The sequence below is a fragment of the Hylobates moloch genome, unplaced genomic scaffold, assembly GCF_009828535.3.
Source record: "Hylobates moloch isolate HMO894 unplaced genomic scaffold, HMol_V3 SCAFFOLD_1, whole genome shotgun sequence".
NCBI lineage: Eukaryota > Metazoa > Chordata > Mammalia > Primates > Hylobatidae > Hylobates > Hylobates moloch.
The window spans coordinates 12114245-12135561 of NW_026652276.1; the positions used below are offsets into that span (position 1 = coordinate 12114245).

Sequence of the window (21317 nt, forward strand, 5' to 3'; positions counted from 1 at the left end):
ACCCACACTAATTAGTATGACCTCATCATATCTAACTATGTCCACAAAGACCGTTTCCAAAAAAATCCACATTCTGAGGTACTGGGGCTTACAACATCAACGAACCTTCTTTCGGGGGTACACAATTCAGCTTGTAACGCTTGCAGTCCGTGGCTCCTAAGGAGGTTACTCTGCATTCCCGTGCTGACTCAGGCTGAGTGGGGATCAGAGTTCAAAGGCCCGCAGGGCAGAAAAGACTCAAGTTTGGTTAACTCACATTAGCAGGTATCTTGCTCAGATGGGTCACTGGGGACAAAGGTTCAGCTCTTCATTTATGAGAATTTGAGGGTTCTGTGTCTGGCCTTTGGGGGTCAAAGGGGTCATTGGTGAGTCTTATCTAAGTCATATGGGGAAGGGTGGTTCTTTGCAGTAAGTTGTTTCCTGGAATACAAAGAGATGGCAATTTCACAACCATCACTGTTTTCCAGGTGTACAGGGCTCAGGTAAAACTCAATGCTGTCAAGCTCTTTGAAAATCTCATGAGAATTATAGCCCTCTTTCTGGAATGAGGTCAGATATAGACAGGAGTAATTATTTATATGCAATTTCTTTTCTTTTCTTTTTTTTTTTGTTTTTTGTTTTTTTGAGATGGAGTCTCGCTCCGTCGCCCAGGCTGGAGTGCAGCGGAGCGATCTCGGCTCACTGCAAGTTCCGCCTCCCGGTTTCACACCATTCTCCTGCCTCAGCCTCCCGAGTAGCTGGGACTGCAGGCGCCTGCCAGCCACCACGCCCAGCTAATTTTTTTTTATTTTTAGTAGAGACGGGGTTTCACAGTGTTAGCCAGGATGGTCTCGATCTCCTGACCTCGTGATCCGCCCGCCTCGGCCTCCCAAAGTGCTGGGATTACAGGCGTGAGCCACTGCGCCCAGCCCTTTTATATGCAATTTCAATAGATTCTTAGACCCCTTGGGAGCCTTCTGAACTCAAGAGGCCCAAGTAAGAAAAACCAAACAAAGGGCAAGGAGTGAGGGTCAGGGCAGGTACATCCAGGTGGCCCCAGATCATCCTGCTGGGAGCATGTGGGAAGTGCGGGAAATATTGTAGTAGGCGTGGCTGGGAAGGCCTTCTGAGCTCAAGAGGCCCATGCTTCCAGGTCAAAAAAACCCAAAGGGCAAGGAGTAAGGGTGAGGCCAGGTACATCCAGGTGGCCTCAGATCCTCCTGTTGGGAGCAGGTGGGAAGTGTGGGGAGTATTGTGGTGGGCATGGCTGGGAAGTAGCATCGGGGCCAGACTCTCTAGGGCCTCATATGAGACTTTCATTTGGTCGTCAATGAGAATCCAGTGGACTTTTCTCAGCAGGTGAATATAATTTTCAATGCTGTGCTTTAGGAAGATTCTACTTTGACAATGGTATGTAGGAATTATCAAAATAGGGCAATGAGGAACCATGGGGAAACATGTTAGGAAGTCGTTGCAGTAATTTCTGATGGTAGGCGTACTCATGTAGTTATTATTTATCACTTTTGTTTTAATATCTGCAGTATTAAAACCCTTAGTAAGAGCACTTAGTAATGATGTTTTTAAGGACTCGTTTACCCTGGGAAATACACGGAAACTTCTTGTATGAGTTAGCTAAGGGCGCCGTAACAAAGCACCGCAGACCGGGTGGCTTAAACAGCAGATATTTATTTTCTCACAGTGTTGGAGCCTGGGAGTCTGAGATTAGGTGTCAGCAGGTTTGGTTTCTCCTGAGGCCTTTCTCCTTGGCTTGCAAACAACTGCCTTTTCACTGTGTCCTCACACAGCCTCTCCTCCTAGCATGGGCATCCCTGGTGTGACTCCTCCTTTTAAGGGCAGTAGTCCTGTTGGACCAGGACCCTACCCTAATGGCCTCATTTTCATCTCATCACCCCTTAACGACTTTGTCTTCAAATACAGTTACATTCTCACATACCGAGGGATGGGACTTCAATATATAGATTTTGGGGGGATGCAGTTCAGTCCACAACACTTCTGAAGGGACTGATGCCCCATCCCAGTGTGGGGTTGGTGTTTCTCCGAGGATTTACAGGGATCTCTATCAGGAAAGCACAAGAGAACGTTTGTGTCTGCAGAAGCTACCGAGCACCCCAAACCGCAGACGGCTGCTTCTGCCTCGAGGCTGCAGCTCATCTCATCACAGGCGGTGAGGTGATTGATAGGAGCCCTTGAAGGAATGATGATGGCTGAAGCCCAATGGCTGACATGTAATTTGTTGGGGGTAAGGAGAGTGCCAACTGTGAGGCTAATGGCTTGTGGTGATATCCATAATTATAATTCTGATATGAAAGTAACTTGAGCCAAAAAGATACATGAAAAAAGATTAAATGGTAATTTTGATATCTGGTTTTGCTCAGCTTTTTCTGTTGACAGTTCCTTAATTGCTTTCTGAATTTATTTCCGTTCCATTATTATTTCTATCCATTGTGTCTCTTGGGAGCAATGCTGTCTTCATATCACATTCCGGCCCAGGAGGGGAGGGTGAGCCCATTCTTCCGTGACACCCACAGGCTGAGAGGGTGCCCATCTGAGTCGCTTCGGTTCTGAACAAACTTCCCGTGCATCCCATATTAGCTCCGTCAATCTGCTTTCTCAAGTGCGAAGAAATTTCACACCGGTGATTTTTCACTTCCTCTCTGCTTCATAATCATAAAAGAACACTTAATTGCTTGACTTCACAAGGCTTTTCCTTGTTCAAAAACAAAGGTGAGGATGGAATAGTAGCGCAGGTGGAGAATGACCTGTGGGATGAGAGACGAAATAATATATGTAAAAATAATCCAACTAGAAATCACTGTAGTAAGTTTATATTCACTATTATTTAATGTAGTAAGTTTGTATTCACTATTATTTAATTATTTAAAATATAGTACCAGCTCTTTTACCTAGCATTTGATAAATTACTTTAAATGAGTTTCCCAGATACCTGAAGTTTATTCTTTAAATTCTGATATTATTCTTTGCAGTCATTTTTAAAAAATGGTCCCTCAGTACACTATATGTACCAGCAGAGCACACAGAATATAATTTACCCTCTCTGTTGTAACTGAAGGGCATTATCTTGGGCATTAATTTAGAATCAGGCAGTAACTGAACAGAAGCCCTGGGACATTGCCGTCTCACCCCCAACTCCACCCAATGGCCTCCAGTGGCCAACTTCTTGATTCCATGTTTCTCCCTTTCATGTATTTTTCCTGCTTTTTTCCAAGCCAGATGTCTCTCTGCACTTATATCACTGAGCTGGTTTTTAGTAAAAACTTTTCTTTCTAATGTGTAGCTTCTAATTTATTTGGGCTATGCAACTAGATAATCAATTTTGTTAGATATGTGTTCAAAATGAAAATAAAATATCCTAACGAAAGGCCTTCTCCAGGCATACAGTGCATAATTCAGTAAATTTTTCAATAATTCAATAAAATTATTCAATAAATTATACAATAAATTAAATAATTATTCAATAGATTTAGGCTTTTTTAGCTTTGTTCAGTGGCATATGCTAGGTAAGTAAATTATTTTATATGTGTGTGTGTGTGTATAAATTTCTTTAGAGACAGGGTTTCACTTTGTCCCCCAGGCTGGAAGGCAGTGACACAATGTGACCTTGAACTCCTTGGCTCAAGCGATCTTCAGCCTCTTGAGTAGCTAGAATTACATGTATAAGTCATTGTGCCCAGCTAATTTTAAAATTTTTTTGTAGAGATGGGCAGTAGGAGTGGGGGTAGAGGGGGTCTCGCTATATTACTCAGGCTGGTCTAGAACTCCTGGCTTCTAGTGATTCTCCTCCCTCAGCCTCCCAAAGGGATTACAGATATGAGCCACTGTGTGTTCAGCTAATAAAATTTTGATTGAGTCATGAGGCCACTTTAAGAGACGTTAAAATAAAAGCAAAGAAATTTAAAAAGAGGAATATCATTTTATTTAGCTTATATAACAGTTACTGAATTGGCATACCTAAAAATTATTAAATTCAGCCAATTTACTAATTTTGTTGACTTTAGTCTACTCACAAATAGAGTATGAAATGTGCAACATAACAATTTGGACAGCAGCTGAGACTTGGTGCCCTGGTGGAAGAACTAAGCCTTGTTAAGGCAGAATTCACTGGGGTGGGCTGTGCGTCTGGGACACCAGCTTTGCGAGGCTGATGCATGGAGCTACATCACATGCTGCGTGAGAGGCCCTTGGAAATAGGTCTTCATGAAGACATGAGTTTGAGTTGAGAATTATGGAGCCCACCTTCTGGAGCCACATAGTATAAAGCATAATAAAAAAAATATGTAGTGCAGTTCCATTTTTCCTGACTATATTTTTCACCGGGAGGAACTGAGAAGAACTCTTACTCAAATGAATGGTGTTGTCCTGGTGCCATCCCCTTTCTAGACTGACAATGTCTTCTCCTGTGGGGCCTTCACAGCATGAAGCTTTTTGTGTAATAACACTATGTATCTCCACCTACCTCCAGACTCTTAGGGGAATTTTGGATTCACTATTTCCTGGCCAGTAGTACCTGTGATTAAAAAACAGCCGTCATGCTCTATTGCCTACATTATATATCTATGCGAATATAGGACTGGCAGGCTCTGAAAGCCATTGGGCACAGCTCCTGCCTCTTGCAGGAAAAGGGGGGTTATCTCCATTGGATGGATGTAGCAACAAAAGCCCAGGGGTCATGTGACTTCTCGAAGGCCAGGTGACTACATTTCTTTTCTTTTTTGTTTTTTGAGACAATGTTCACTCGGTCGCCCAGACTGGAGTTCAATCATATAATCAGTGACATGATGTTGGCTCACTGCAGTTTTGACCTCCTGGGCTCAAGCGATCCTCCCACCACAGCCTCCTAAGTAGCTGGGACCACAGGTGTGTGCCACCACACCCAGCTAATTTTTGTACTTTTGGTAGAGATGGGGTTTGCCATGCTGCCCAGGCTGGCCTTGAACTCTTGGGCTCAAGTGATCCTCCTGTGTTGGCCTCCCAAAGTGCAGGGATTATAGGCAAGAGCTACCATGCCCAGCCTGAATTTCTGACCTGGGACTCTTTATAACAAAAAAAACTATTTTTCCTTTGTCTTCTTTATGAAGTATGGAAATAAATGACTTAGAATATCAGCAAAAAATATAAACTCTTTTTTTGTGTGTTAGAAAATTGAAATAGAAAAGGATACAACCAATGTGTTTGGTGGATTGGTCTTTAAGAGCCTTTTTCAGAGGACTAAAAGTTATTGAGAACAGTTGTATCTAAGCAAAGCTAATTTTCAAAATTATAATTAATATTTCATTGTCTAAATTATAAGGAACATATTTGGAATAATAGTCACAGGTGGTGAGGTTTTAATTTAAATGGGAAGCAAATCAGTATTTAAAATAGCTCCACACAATTAGGTTGCAATTATTTGAATAAATTGGATCTAAATACTGGAAATATAACCATGTCATAATCTCTGTTCTAGAATTTACATTTACTGTCATGGAACCAAGAAAGGGAGCTCTTTTCTTCTTATTTTAGTTACCATACTCTCCATCCTGATTTTTACTTGTTGTAGAGCTAATGTTAAGTTTTGACAAATAAAATCAAGTGTGATAAAGGATTTCCTATTTATTGAATTCATTTTGCATGTTTTGAAATCAATGCAAGGTTGAAATGCTGGCTTTTCATCTTTTGGTTCTTCTTCAATGGATGTGCTCTGGTGTCTGCCAGAATTAGCCGTATTCAGGACCTTTCCAGGGCAAGTTGTCACAGCATGGCCAGAGCAACCTGCAGCAGACCCTCCCATCTGCATAAGCATGCCAAAGGCCTCAGCCCAGAGACCAGGACAAGCCACGTGTCCAGATAACACCATGATTTAAGATACATTAGGAATGCTCACTTAGCCTATGTGAGCCTTTTGCCCAGAGATGGTCCTGGCATCACCCCAGGGTATTAGAGATTAATGGCATTATAGAAGGTGGACCTGCCAAGGGCCCTAGACATGATCTAGATTTGAGACAGCTCCCTCACTTCACCCATGACACCCAGAGAGTGGAGATGATGACCACAAGTGGATAGAGAGTGCCATTGTTCTCTTGATTCCCCAGTTAGTGTTCGTCTACAGCAATGTTTCTGGGGACAGAAAGAGGAAGGAGGGACACACACACTGTCTGTGGGTGTATTCTCAGGGAGGTCTGTGGGTTGGCTGAGATAACGTGTAATGTTTGTGTGCTCTCTTGTTCCCATCACCTTAGCTCAGAAGTGACCACTTTATGATTGAGTACCATTCTGAGATACAAGGCCTGTTTGGGTTGGTCATAGAGTTGGCCAATGAGAAAAAAATAATCAGTAATAAGTAACTGATGTATTTGCTCCAAGTGAAAGCCCAAAGTCACATGGAACCATAGGACAAAAGTTTCAAGGTGGGTTGAATGAAGAGAGGATGTGGGAGGATTCAACATCACATGGGCTCATGGTGGCCCCATAGCCCATGGTGGTCCATGGTAGTAGCATCAGTGGGCACACTCCAGAGAAACTTCATGAGCATGGTCACCTATGAGCAACCAACTAGCTGCAGCAAAATAATATTTTCTACCACATTATATTAATTTATCACTTTTGTGGTTTTTAATGAAAATATACTTGTATCTATTTGAGTAACAACTTTAATGGAGGTTAACATTGGGTGTTTGTGAAACTTGTTTTCCAGTAAAAGGGGTCCCTTCACTTTTAAACTTTGATAAAGCATTCCATGCCATGCTGGCCTTATCATTCAGATTCCTACATGCAGGTCCATGTCCACCTGGGGAATTAAACCCTCGGAAACCCAGACTCTTAGCTGGATCCTAGCTACCCTCACTTCTTGTGGCTGCTTGCTTTGCAATAGCTTTAGACAGATTTATTTATTTATTTATTTATTGCCACTAGTCTCCTAGTGAACGGATGACCACCACAGAAATGTGACACTTTGTCCTCTACAAAACAATTCTTTTTTTTTTTCTTGAGACAGAGTCTCGCTCTGTCACCCAGGCTGGAGTGCAGTGGCGCAATCTCCGCTCACTGCAAGCTCTGCCTCCTGGGTTCACACCATTCTCCTGCCTCAGCCTCCCTAGTAGCTGGGGCTACAGGCGCCCACCACCACTTCCGGCTAATTTTTTTTGTATTTTTAGTAGAGACAGGGTTTTACCGTGTTAGCCAGGATGGTCTCGATCTCCTGACCTCATGATCTGCCTGCCTCGGCCTCCCAAAGTGCTGGGATTACAAGCGTGAAGCACCGTGCCCGGCCTTTTTTTTTTTAAGATGGAGTTTTGCTCTTGTGGCTCAGGCTGGAATGCAACGGCGCAATCTCGGCTCACTGCAACCTCCGCCTCCAAGGTTCAAATGATTCTTCTGCCTCAGCTTCCTGAGTAGCTGGGATTACAGGCATGTGCCACCACGCCTGGCTAATTTTGTATTTTCAGTAGACATGGGGTTTCTCCATGTTGGTCAGGTTGGTCTCGAACTCCTGACCTCAGGTGATCCGCGTGCCTCGGCCTCCCAAAGTGCTGGGATTACAGGTATGAGCCACCACGCCCAGCCTCTACAGAACAATTCTAAACCCTTTGGACGACTTGGAAAATGCATCACTGAGTGGGGGTGGGGAGGTGTCACCAACTGTCCTGCCTTGACTCTGTCGTTATTGTAAATTCCCATTTACCCTTCTAAGAATGAAACTCTGGTGATAAATGTTACTGCTAATCCTAGTAGATAAAGTCTTTGTAGATTAGTTCCTAATCCTAGCAAATAAAAGCAACTATACATATAGAATGTTAGACCTCAAGTGACTGTATCTTAGGTAATGTGAGATAAATATTAATACAACTTTAAAATAATCACCTAAGATCATATTGCACTGTACTTTTGATTTCTCTAACCAGCCATGAGGAAAGCGGGCACTGGTCTTTTAGATCTTATATGAGGAAGCTGCAATTCAGAGTCACTGTCCAGTCTGCAGAGGAGGCAGGGCTGGAGCCCAATCTCTCATGCCCGGGTTCATAGCTCTGTTCTTTGCCTCATTCTGTAGACTCGAGACAACCCTGTCTAGCTCCAGAAAAACTGCAAGAAAGTCTTTGGGGCATATAGAGCTACCTCCCTGGCCCAGGAAATTATGACCCTGTTAATAAAAATGTCCTGTAGGAGAGTCCAGAAACAGGGTGGGAAAGAGGACGGAGTTAAGGCCAGGAGACTGGGCTTGGAGCTACTCTCACTTGTTCTCAACAGTAGAGGACTTCAGAAAGCCTGGGTGACTTGAGAAATGAACATTCCATCTATTTGTGTTTCATGTTTTTTTCTGATGGATCTTGAATTTTTAGATGCTTATCTTCAGATGTAAATCTCAAACTCTGCTCAGTGCCAAACAAAATTACTTTTGCCTTATTCCTAACTTGCTTGTCTGTGCCATGATGTCCTTCAATCAGCATGTATGATTAGGAATTTAAAGCTCAACAGTTATGAAGGGCGGCTGAAACAAAGACTAATGATTTGGGGTCTTGATACTCTATGTAGTTACTTGTTTCTGAATGTATGCTAAGATTCACCCAGCTCAAACTGTCTTTCCTTTAAAGTAAATGATTAAAAGAAAAAAAAATGCCCAGGAAACTTAGCTCTTAATTTTTTTTTTTTGGAAATGTAGAGTATAGTAAAAACAATCTGGCATTGACTCTTCCTTGTGCCATATATTATGTATGTGGTTTGTGAACTTCTCTAAGTCTTAGATGTCTCACCTCTAAAATGGAGTTGGTAATATTTGCTTTAGAGGGTTATTTTTAGGTTTGGAAATCCTATTTTCAACACTTATAGCACTGCTCAGTTATATGAAAATTTGTCACGAATTTTATTTTCTACACAATGCATTGAGTGTGTTATTGTTCATAAATTAAATTTGCTATGACTGTAATTCAGGTGATCTGGCTCTTTGGCACTCACATGCTTGAATGCTTGATTTTGCTTTTTACCATGGCTCATACTGATCGCCAAACTACTAAAAATGCTGCTGTAGTAATTGGTACTGCTGTTTGGATTTTATTTTTTTCTGTTACCAGCAAAACTTCTGTTTTTAGAAGCAATATTTATAGAATGAACTGGCCGTTAATCTATATTCTATTCAGCGAAATTAGATTTTTAATGGCTGTTTGCTGAAGATCTCCCTGAAGAGCTGGGCACAGTAGAGACGCTGATAACAGTATCTCATGTTGGACATTCTACAGTGCAAATGTTTTAATGAGGATGCAAGTGCGATTGAATTTTAACTAGAGATAAGCTATTGTTTTATTTTAGCAAGTCACTTGTACATTTGCCTGAAATATGCAAATACATATTTTGGTCCAAAATAGTTTTGTATATTGGAATAAGTTCTTGCTTTCTACCACATAGTAACAGAACTTGTCACTTTAAGATTTCTTATTAGTTCATCCAGTTCTCTCTCCCTGTGTGTGTAGATGTGATAGGGAAAGTAAATAACTGGGTCCTTCATAAAATTATCACAGACTCTAGATGTTAGGTCAGAAGACCAAAGATAACCAGTTTGGAGCTCATTGTGCCTACTATTGGTCAAAGCGAAACCTGGGCCAAATAGCCTGGTAACTCCAGGCCATTCTGGCAAAGTGCAAAAAACAGTGAGCCCAGCATGTTCCACCCAGCTTTGTGTCCGCAGCGAGGCTTCTGGAATCACAGAGCTTCCCCTTCCAAGGTACAGCTCTCTTTGTGGACAGCTCTCATGCACAGCTGGGTCAGTCTAAGTCTGATACCAGTGGACGTTTTGGAACCAGAACTGTTCCCCCTCACCTGAGGCATCTTTACTGGCTGTGGCTGGCTCTACCAGATGCCTTCTCCCTTTACAGTAAATCTCTCTCTGGGATGTTTTGTCCTTTTAACAGTCAGGCTTCCACCAGGGTCCCCCAGTGTATCCAGAATGCCCATAATGTCTGATCCCCAATAGTGGACTCAGTCGAAGGCTTTCCGACCTGGCCAGTTGATATTTATGTGGGTGACCAGAGATCCCAATCCCACTGATTAGAGTTTTGTACCCAAGTCCTAGATTCTCTCTGATAATCCTCAGCAGTCCCTCAAAGAAAGTACTATCCCCATTTCAAATACTCAAAAAGTAAGGAGTTGAGAAGTTACTTTAACTCCTTAAGGACTAAGAGGTATTATGTGGCCATGCTGGGATTTGACCCTAGTAGTGCTTGACTCCAGAGTATGGTTGACTTCAGTTTGCAACTAATGCCTTAATCCACGTTGTGACTGATCAGCTGCTAAAACATAGGAACAATAGGGTAACAAAAAGTGACAGGCTACCAATGCAAAAGCCTCATACTCCTTACCTGCATGTTGAAGAAAAGGGCTTCAAAGAGACTCAGGACTGAGTGGTGATGGAGACGGTGTAACATGCCACCAACACTATGTGACGAAGGTTTCAAGGTGGTTATGATTTCCTGTCAGTATGTCTTAGAGGAAGGGCTGGTGGAGACAGGTTCAAAGAACTGCGTTGGAGTTCTGCTCTGTCGCTTAGGGACCCTAAACCTGCATGTAACCTTGTAGGACTTTGGTTTCCTTCTCTGTAAAGCGAAGGTGAAACCTCACAAGGTCGGGATGGTTGTGGGGATCTTTCAGAGCTGTGTCAGTTGCATGCTTTGCCAACCTAGTTGATTTCAATCAATTTGCCGATAAGCCTGTTCTGTCTATGGTCTGCCTACTGGTCTCCTGGAATTCCAGCTATTTGGTTCTTTTAGAAGATGTGGACTGATTATTGAGATTTCTAAAATTGTTAAGTGGCAGAACTTTGTAAATTTACTTCTTACATAATTTATAAAGTGACCCATTTTATGAAGAACTTTTAACGTGTTGTGTCACAATAACCGTTTTCATGTAAGCCAGGGATTCCCAAACTTTCTTGGTTCCTGGTGGCCTTAGCATCACAGTAAATTTTTTATAGTGCTTCAGGCCAAAAGGTATTGCTAATGGTTCTTTTTATTAAGTAGTTGGATCCCAACAACTTATGTGCAAATGACTTCGTAGCTGTTTGAAAAAAATAACACATACATTGAAAGAAAAAAATACATTTACTTTATTCTTAAGTAATCGCAGTTACATACTGCTAGGACTATGTGCCTATGGGGCACTATACAGCTGCTCAGTTGATCACCTCATCTCCTGTTCACATCGACTTTCAGGGAGTGTTTGCTTTTTTTATCCCAGCAATTGCTGAAAAACCCAGCTTTGGTAAGATATGGTATAATCAAAATGTAATAGGATCTAATGTTGAAACAATGAACTACTTTTAGCTAGTAGTTTTTGAAATGTCTGACAGAAGTTGTAGATCCTGTGTTTCTCTTGAAAATTTTAAAAATATAATCTGTGGTGCCCTGTGCCTTCAGCTTGTCACCCCATGGCACTTTGGCACACAGTTTGGGAACTGCGGATATAAGCAGCATACGCATTGCCATATTGGCATTTGACAGGCGTGGAAGCTGCTCTTATGGTTCTCTAAGATGTGTAAGTATCACGAAAGGACCGCAGCCTGGAACCCAGCCCTGGTGACTGATCTTCCAGTACACTGTCGGCAGTTGAGGAAATGATACATTTCTGTGCATTGCCAAATGGAGCAAATGCGAACCCATTGATGGTGTTCCCATGACCCTGAGCCATCCTCATGAACGTCAGCTGCAGGCTCCCCGCTGGATAGAACTGGCCATCTGAATGCGGGTCTCAGTTAAGAATGTGGAACAGTCGCTTTCTGAATAACATTCTTCTAAGTGAAGTTACTACTTTCCAGGAAACCGTTCTCTTCTACCGTGTCCACGGGCTGTGAGGCCGTTTAGAGTGTTTCCTGTGATTTCTGCAGCACGACACAGTGGGCCACAAATGCTCCCTTTTCTGTGTCATTTGCTCTCTTCATTGATAAAGGACACTCATCCTTCCTGTTTATTTTCAGAACTTGTGCTTAGGTTTATTGGGCATGGCTTATTCCAAAGTCTGAAAACCTTCTATCGTCAAAACAAATGGTACCAGGGCACAATGTTAATATTTTACATCAAACAGAACTTAAAAACACAAATGACATTAAAATAATCATCTGCAAAGTTATGCTGTTTTTAAAATTCCTATTATAATTTTTGCAGGATGGATTGATTTTTCTCATGACAAAAACTTTTATGTGATAAAATTTCACATTCTGAATATTTCTAGCCAATGGGCTGAATCAGTGATATAATTCTGGGAAGAAGAAGATAGTAAAAATATTACAATCCAGACATTACTCCTGCCTCACTGGGAGAGCTCCACAATTATTTAGCCATTTTTATTGAAGGTATAAAAAGTAGAATGTACAATCTATGGAAGAAAATCGTCCTTGTCTTTTCCTGCATTGGGTCATACACTTAAGCAGCAATGTGTGACACTGCTGCTGTGTCTATGGTGTTTGTCATTGTGTCCCTCCACCAGCACTTTAGGAACAGAGGCTTTGCATGTATTCAGGGCCTAGTGCAAGGGTTAGCAAACTTTTTCTGTAAAGGGGCGGATAGTTAATATTTTCATTGTTGTGAGCTACAAGATCTCTGTGGCAACTGTTCACCTGTGCCGTTGCCATGTGAAGGCAGCCAGATAATATGTAAAACGAATGAGTGTGGTTGTATTTCAATAAAAGCTTTATTGATGGGCACTGAAACTTCAATCTTATCGAACATTTACATGATTATTTGGAATATTAATCTTCTTTTGATTTTTCCAACCTTTAAAAAGCATAAAAATCATTCTTGCCTCATAGGCTGTACAGACACAGGTTGCAGGTCAGATTTGGCCTGTGGGTCAGCATTTGCCAGCCCCTGGGCTACAGAAATGCCTGGAACAGAGAAGGTGCTTGAATGATGAAGATCACATTTTTATTTATTTATTTTTGAGACAGAGTTTCACTCTTGTTGCCCAAGCTGGAGTGCAGTGGTGTGATCTTAGCTCACTGGAACCTCTGCCTCCTGGGTTCAAGTGATTCTCCTGCCTCAGCCTCCCAAGTAGCTGAGATTACAGATGCTCACCACCACACCCGGCTAATTTTTATATTCTTAGTAGAGATGGGGTTTCACCATGTTGGCCAGGCTGGTCTTGAACTCCTGACCTCAAGTGATCCAGCTGCCTTGGCCTCCCGAAGTGCTGCAATTACAGGCGTGAGCCACTATGCCCGGCCAAGATCACATTTTTAATTAAAATCTTTATTATGAACTATTTTAAACCTACAGAAAAGAACGGAGAATAGTATAATTAGCATCTGCCACTGAGATTCAACAAACATCATTCTGCCATATTGGTTTCCAATTGTTAAAAAAAAAAAAAAAAACAGGCAAATACAGTTAAAGCCCACCGCCCTCACTGCCACTACCCTACTCCTCCCCAACCCACTTCCCTCCCTCTCTACCCAGAAACAATGATTGTTCCAAGTTGGGTTGTAAGCTTTCTGTCTTTTAAAATATTTTTACGATATAGGCATAAAACGTGCATAGACGTATGACACTGCAGGATCCTTTCACAACTTGGTTTTTTCCCAGTCACTATGGCGTTTCTGCGATTTGTCTGTGGCTTTCAGATATAGCTCGAGTTCATTCATTTAAATTTTCATGTGGTTTAATTTATTCACCTTTTATGAGTCTTATTTAAGAGATTCTTTTCTATCTTGATGTCATAAAGATATTGTCCTATATTTTCATCTAAGGCAGGAATCAGCAAACTTTCAGCAAAGAGCCAGAGAGTAAATAGTTTAGGCGTTGTGGGCCACATGTCTGTTGCAACTACTCAACTGTGGGAAAGCAGCTTTGGACAATGGACACACTGACGGGTGTGACTGTGCTCCAATAAAACTTGATTTATTAAAATTGGATGATGGGCCACATTTGGTCTGTGAGCTGTAATTTGTCAACTCCTGATTTAAAAGTTTTGAGGTTGTATTTTTAACATTGTCCTACAAAATCCATCTGGAATTCATTGTGTGTGTAGATGTATGGTATAAGTTAGATATCTATGTCAGTCCCAGGGGTCAGCAATTAGCAATTATTCAAGTATCACTTACTAAAAAGTTGATCTTTCCTACACTACTTTTTTTTTTTTGAGACAGAGTTTCAGTCTGTCACCCAGGCTGGAGTGGAGTGGTATGATCTCGGCTCACTGCAAACTCTGCCTCCTGGGTTCAAGCAATTCTCGTGCCTCAGCCTCCCGAGTAGCTGGGATTACATACATGTACCACCATGCCCGGTTAATTTTGTATTTTTAGTAGAGGTGGGGTTTCATCATGTTGGCCAGGCTGGTCTTGAACTCCTGGGCCCAAGTGATTCGACCACCTCGGCCCCCCAAAGTGCTGGGATTACAGTCGTGAGCTATCACGTCCATCCTTCCTACACTAATTGTTAATGCCTTCCCTGTTACATTCTTATTTTCTCTACACAGGCAAATCTCTGTGCTCTCTCATCTGAAACATTGTTCAATGTAGTTATAGAATTATAATAAATTTTTATTTCTGGGGGGGCATAAAGTCATGTGTCTTTATTCTTCTTCAAATTATCTTGAAAATATTTGGTCCTTTCATCTCTTATTTGTGTTTTGGATCAATTTGATAAGTCAGAAAACAAAAAAGAAGCATGGGATTTTAATTGGAATTGTACTGTCCTACCTGGATTAGTATTCTCATTATGTTACTAGCTGAAGGACCGTGAACAAGATAGTTTCTGAGCCTCAGAGATAATATACAGATAACAGTACCTGCCTCACAGGGTGATAGTGAAGATTAAGCAGATTAATATAGGGAGCACGTCGAGAACCATGCTCGATATAGCATAAGCACTCAGAAATCTTAGCTATTAATATCTTTAGTAGAAGTCTTCTTATCAAAGATATCAGGACAGTTTAATCAGGTCAGTTAATTAAAGAAGTTGTGAGGAATTAAAAAAAAGTTTTAGATCTACTTTAAGCATCTTATTTCATCTTAAAATGCATAAATATATATTCATGCAGGAGTGGAAAAGGTTTTGTTGACCCTTTATCCACAGTTCCAAGTGCTGATGGTGGCTTATTTCCTTGTATGGTTTGTAATTTTTTACTGTGCACTGATTTGATAAGAGTCTGTGTGTACACATGCATGTGTGTGAGTCCCATGTGTCCTGTATTGTGAAAAGTGTCACTCCACTTCTGTACTGATCCTAAACACGTTTTTTTTTTTTTTGTTTTGTTGTTGTTGTTGTTTGAAATGGAGTTTCGCTCTTGTTGCCCAGAATGGAGTGCAAATAGCACCATCTTGCCTCACCGCAACCTCCGCCTCCCAGTTTCAAGCGATTCTCTTGCCTCAGCCTCCCGAGTAGCTGGGATTACAGGAGTGCACCACCACACCCAGCTAATTTTTGCATTTTTAAATCGAGACAGGGTTTTCACCATGTTGGTCAGTCTGGTTTTGAACTCTTGACCTCCAGTGATCTGCCTGCCGTGGCCCCCCAAAGTGCTGGGATTACAGATGTGAGCCACTGCGCCTGGCCCTAAACACATTTTTAATGTTAATTTTTGGTTTAGGATGTCCACATGAAGGAGATGTTGTTAATCACAGGGGACATTCATATGGGAGGTTTTAATTATTCATGGGAATTTTATTTTTTTTTAATCCAAAGACTGTAGAGATGTCAGTTTTTCTGCTGGTACCTCAGGCCTGCTGGTGGATTTCTCTAGTGTCCCTTCTGCTCTCTCTAAACGGACAGGAGGCTCTAAGAGGCTTCATGTGTGGGCTCAGTTATAGTTGCCTCTCCTTTCCTGTGCTCAAGGCCCCATTTCCCATCCGCATTTGAGTATGTGTGTGTGTGTGAGGGGAGCCATCCTGTAAAAGCCAGAAAGCCTGCTAGACAGATTCTAAAAGAGCTGGAACACTCCCATGTGACTTTTAGAACCCCAATTCCCAGAACTGTAGGTCTTATTTCCAGCTCTGTAGGCTGTGTGGTCGTCAATGCAGTGTCATCATGTGCTAAGTTCTCTGGTTGTGAATTTTCTAATCATTCCTGAAACTCGATAATCCCCCTTTTCTTCCACCCCTTTTTAAAGCTTACCTCCAAATGAAAGCATTTTTAATTTTATCTAATTTTTTTTTTACTGGAGAAGGGCCTGGCCATCAGTTCAATTAAAATCTCGAATAGTTAAATTTTCCATTGAAGTTTCTGTTGTATGGATGCCTATGGCATTTGCAGATGCAAGATAAGTCACGTGTCTGTGATCTTTGTTTTTGAGACAGGGTCTTGCTCCGTCACCCAGGCTGGAGTGCAGTGGCGCTATCTTGGCTCACCGCAACCTCCACCTCCTAGGTTCAAGCAATCCTCCCTCCTCAGCCCCTCAAGTAGCTGGCACTACAGGTGTGTGCCACCATGCTCAGCTAGTTTTTACATTTTTTTTTTGTAGACAAGGGGTTTTGCCATGTTGCCCAGGCTGGTATGGTGTCTATAATCTTTATACACTAACAATTCACATAGTTCAACATGGCATTATCAAATGGGATTGATTTCATCAACATTCTAAAACAGTTCAGGGGATGCTCTGTGTTCAAAAATTGTTAGCTTGAAAAGCCATTATGGATATACTTTTCTGACGGTTTTCCCAGTGGGTTCTTCTAGCCTTCTAATTTTATGCCTTAATTGGAAATGCTAAATATTTGCATTTAAAAGAGATAATTTGAATGATCAGTACTGTAGAGTGTCTTCAAAGCTACAGTACCTTTGCCATACTGCTTCATTAGATACAATCACACAGGTTTTTTCTGCTTCCCTGTATAGCTTATATATAGTGTCCACAGAGCTGCAGAATTAAGGTGGTGGTGGGTTTCTGCCCTCATCCCTTTGCTTCCTGTCTGAACTCCTAGGCTGCAGAGACTCCTGTCTCTGTTGTGACCATCCTTGTTTCTCTGCTTCACAGTCCATGACTGTTTCTAGTTGGTACGGCTTTTACGGGTGACCTCTTCCACTTTCAGCCCTGTTTTTTGTTCTGTTATTATTTTTTTCTTTTTTTTCTTTTGTCTTTCATAACTTCAAAGGTCCTCTCAGCTTCCTCATGGAAAAAATAAATAAAACAACCCTGTCCTTTGAGCAGATTTGCTAGCCAATCAAAGATCCTCTTTTTAATCTTGCAATGAGACAATCTGAACACACATGCAATTTGTGGGTTTTTGGCTCTTGTTGATTTTAAAACAATTGGTACTGGATATCTAGGGCCACCTGCTCTTTTGGTGGCTTGAATTTTTACTCATTTTCCTGTTTAGTTTTGTTCTTACTGTAGCTGTCTATATGAAGCCTGCTGTATATAGAAGGCTTATCTCCAGATAAATGAGGTTGGATACCCAAAGACTTTAGATTTATCTGCAGAGCCACTGATTTTTGTCCTATTCCCGGGAGCAGATGGGTATTAAAATTAGAGCAGCTGTTTCCAAGTAAGGTTAGAAAAGCTGAAAAGAGAGCAGAGGGAATTTTGTGTGCCTGCGGAGAGAAAAACACACATCAAAGTAGTCAAGAGGCCAGGCAGGTACACAAGAACACTTGGCACTTGACGGCTCAACCCAAAGCCTCCCCCCACTTTTACTGAACAAGATGACCCTGATTTTTCTGCTCTTGCACCTGGTTTCACAGGCACTCATAGATTTCTCTCTCCAACTTCCCTTAAGGATCCCAGGCCACCGAGCCTAACAGATACAGAAGAACACTCTTCCTGGTAGGCAATTCTCTGAATAAAGAATGATTTAGAAAGCAATGGGGTCTCTTCTTTGTTTGAGACAAGAAATATTTTTTGAGAGCCTACTATGTGCCTGGTTTTCCAACTCCCTGCTACCCCACATTGGTGTCATTTGTTCTTTATTTATTCTTTAAAATTAAGGAGCATGTCATTTGTCCTATTTAAAAAATAAAGAAATGAGAACATTTAAAACGTTTGGAGTCCCTGTCTTTGGGGTCCCCAACAAAAGTGAAAAGTTCTTTTCAAAGTGCTACTCTGACTTGAGTTTCCACCCCTGTTTGGCATGTTTCACTGGCTTTCTCTGTCTTCTAGGAGGAAGGTCAAACTCATTAGGAGGACACAGAGGCTGCTGGATTTTGGCTTCTGCTGGCTCTCCTGGTCCCTGTGGCTTCATGTGGCCGCTGTGCTGGAGGGAGAGTCACTCTGGAATCTGTGTGCCATTCTTGCCTGGGAGGAAAATCAGGAAGGAACCTTATGGTTACTTTTGGGTAGAGGCAAGTTAGTTTCATCATCTTTCTTAAATATGACAACCAAGGAACAAAGAGTATGTCAGATATGTGAACACGGTAGGTGTTTTAAAAACAATTTTCCAAAATTGCAAAGCACAAAATATATACAGAAAAGCACCCCCCAAAATATGTACAGCTCAATGTATTATCATAAAATAAACACCTGTGTAACCACCACTCAGATCAAGGCTGACAATGTTGCCCTCCAGCAGCTTCCTCGTCCCCATCTCTCCCAGCTCCGCAAAGTTAATCACTCTTCTGACTTCAAGCATGGGTTACCTTTGCTGTTTACAATCTTTACACAAGTGGAGAAAACACTGTGTTTGGGGAATTTGTTCTACTTGTTGTACAAGGCTATAGTTCTTTTTTTTCATGGCTGTATAGTATATTTTATCAGTATACTATAACTGTTGTCATCCAGCTCCTTAATATTCTTTTTTGTTTTTATTATACTTTAAGTTTTAGGGTATGTGTGCACAACGCGCAGGTTTGTTACATATGTATACATGTGCCATGCTGGTGTGCTGCACCCATTAACTCGTCATTTAACATTAATATTCTCATAGTTAGTACTCTTTGTGTTCTGTTTATTAAATATTTGTTTACTATAAGGTTATACAGATATTTTCTTCTATTATCTTTTTGAAGCTTAATTTTTTACCTTTCAATTGGATCTAAAATCCAATTGGAGTTAATTTTTGTATACGGCTTGAGAGAGGGAAAAATCTTCATTTTTTTCTCATTGGATATCAGTTTATTGAAAAGACTCTATTCTAGAAGTCAAGTGTCCCTGTGTGATCCTTTCTGTTTCTTGTCTCTGTTCCATTGATCTATTTGTTCATCTTTCTGCCAATATCATGCTATCCTTATTACTATAGCTTGAAAATTCCTGCTTTCTAATAGAGCAAGCCCTCCCACATTGTTCTTATTCAAGCGTGTCTGTGCTATCGTGGGCCATTTTACAGCAGCACACAACTGTTGCGATTTCTGTTGCAGCAGCATTGAATCTTGTAGGTTAAGAAAAATTTGAGTCTTTCTAATATCACGTTTTCTAATTCATGACTGGAATATTCCCCCTTTACAATTCTCTTCATTGAGATCATGCATTTTTAACATTTGATTTATTACTAGGAATTTAATTTTTTTCATCTATTATAAACTGTACCTTCGAGAAAATTATCTTTAGTTTGCTGCTGATACATGGAGATGCAAAATATTTTTATTTTTTGGTAAATTTTGATCTTGCATGAAGCAAACTTGCTGAAGTTCCGTATTTTAATAATTTATCTGCATGAATAGTCATATAGTCTGTAATTGACAGCTTATTTTCTTATTGGATCCTTATACTTTCTTTTTATTTTTGCCTCATTGCACTGTGTAGGACCTTTAGTGCAGTGTTCAATGGAAGTGGTATTAGCAAACATCCTTGCTTTCTTCCCAATTTCGAGAGAAACTGTTCTACCTTTCACCAATAAGTATTATATTTGCTGAAGGTTTTTTGTAGATACTCTTTATCAGATAAAAGAAGTTTCCTTCTATTCCTAGTTTGCTAAAAGTCTTCACTCTACCTAGATGTTCAATTTAATAAGAGTTTTTTCTGTATTGGTTGAGATGATCATACAATCTTCGCAGGAAATTTAATTCCCAGTTTGCCTGCAGCCTTCTTTTCCTGAGTACGAAAGAGGCAGAAGTCAACATATTTCCTGTATTGATGGCATTGTAGTTTTGTAAAAAAGAGTTTGATAGGTTGTATGAGTGTCTCTGATGAGAGGCGAAACAAAAATGTATGCACTGGAATTGTTCTGCAACTTTTTTATTCAAGAAACTGGTCTTTGACTAAAAGCAAAAAAAAAAAAAAAAAAAAAGCATTTCATTTGAGGCTGGCGTGCCTATGTCAGTAAGTGCAGTTGAGTGCTATCTCTTAGGACTTACTTAAATATGGAAACCAAGGGACAAAGGGCAGATCAGGTTTTTGAAGAACAATTCATTTAATTCTTGATATATCTGCAGCTGAGTAGGGCTTAGAGATTCATCACTATGACTTATCACTATGTGTTAATCAGACTAAAGCAATTACCTTGAGATTTCAAGGTAATTTCCAAATGCACTATGTTTTAAAGAGACAGCATGAAAAAGTAGGGAAACAATATGTAAGAGTTTATTTTAATGGATTCATTTTATAACCACATGTTTCAATTCTGCTTATAATTTCCTTTTAGCCTACTTAGAAATATGACTCAACTCACATACAAAAATCAGGACACGCTGGTTTCAAGAAAGCTGACTCAGAATTAAGGGAATAATGGACTGACCAAATTAGTCTTGGAATAATTTTTTTGAATTGATGTAGAGTTTCTAATACAGAAGTAAAGACCTATCAAAACATGGAATGTGTATTTCACTAAGACATATAGTTCTTGATTCGGTAAAGCGAATGAGCATTTTTATTATTTGGATTGGAAAAAAAATCTTGGGATGCATTTCTTGGCTGAGTCTACTACTGGCATAAGCACTATAGTGATTTTTTTTATATCTTTATTCCTAGTGAGTAAGCAGTTGGTGTTGGAATATAGTTGAAATCCTTATTGAAGAAGGTGGGAAAAATTTCTTTTTGAGACAAAAATACTGTGACAGTTGGACCCCAACATTGTTCATTTGCGTTTCAGAAGGAAGATGACATTTACAACCACTGCAATTCCTGTTTTGGACATAGAAACACAATATTAAAAACTTAAAGGCCTTTAGAACGTTCTAGTCCCATCCCTTCCTTTTACAGTTGAGGGTGCTGAACCCCAGGAAGCTTTCTTGCCTTGTCCAAAATCACCTGCAAATGATACTGGAACCCCAGTCTTTCTCTCCCATATCGCGGTACCTCCAGGTGGCAATTGTTCATTCTAATTTCTCCAGTAACCCTAAGCTATAAATTCTGGAGTCATCTTTGTTGTAGTCCCCCTCTCCAATTGGCAGACACAGACACTCTCCTGCTATTTCAATATCCCCTTAGTCTGTGTGACCTTTCCCCACCCATCGTCTTCCATGGGTCCACCTAGTTCTATA

At 40.8% G+C, this 21317-nt stretch overlaps 1 protein-coding gene and 1 non-coding gene across 3 annotated transcripts in view; one reads left to right on the forward strand and one right to left on the reverse strand.

The window, feature by feature from the left end:
• The window catches only part of DNER (delta/notch like EGF repeat containing), a 366652-nt gene that overhangs the window by 98074 nt on the left and 247261 nt on the right, over positions 1-21317 (forward strand). The gene's annotated exons all lie outside the window — the stretch shown is intronic.
• Positions 15850-15911, reverse strand: LOC116809881 (U7 small nuclear RNA). The gene has a single exon (XR_004370047.1). It is a non-coding gene; the product is annotated as a U7 small nuclear RNA (small nuclear RNA).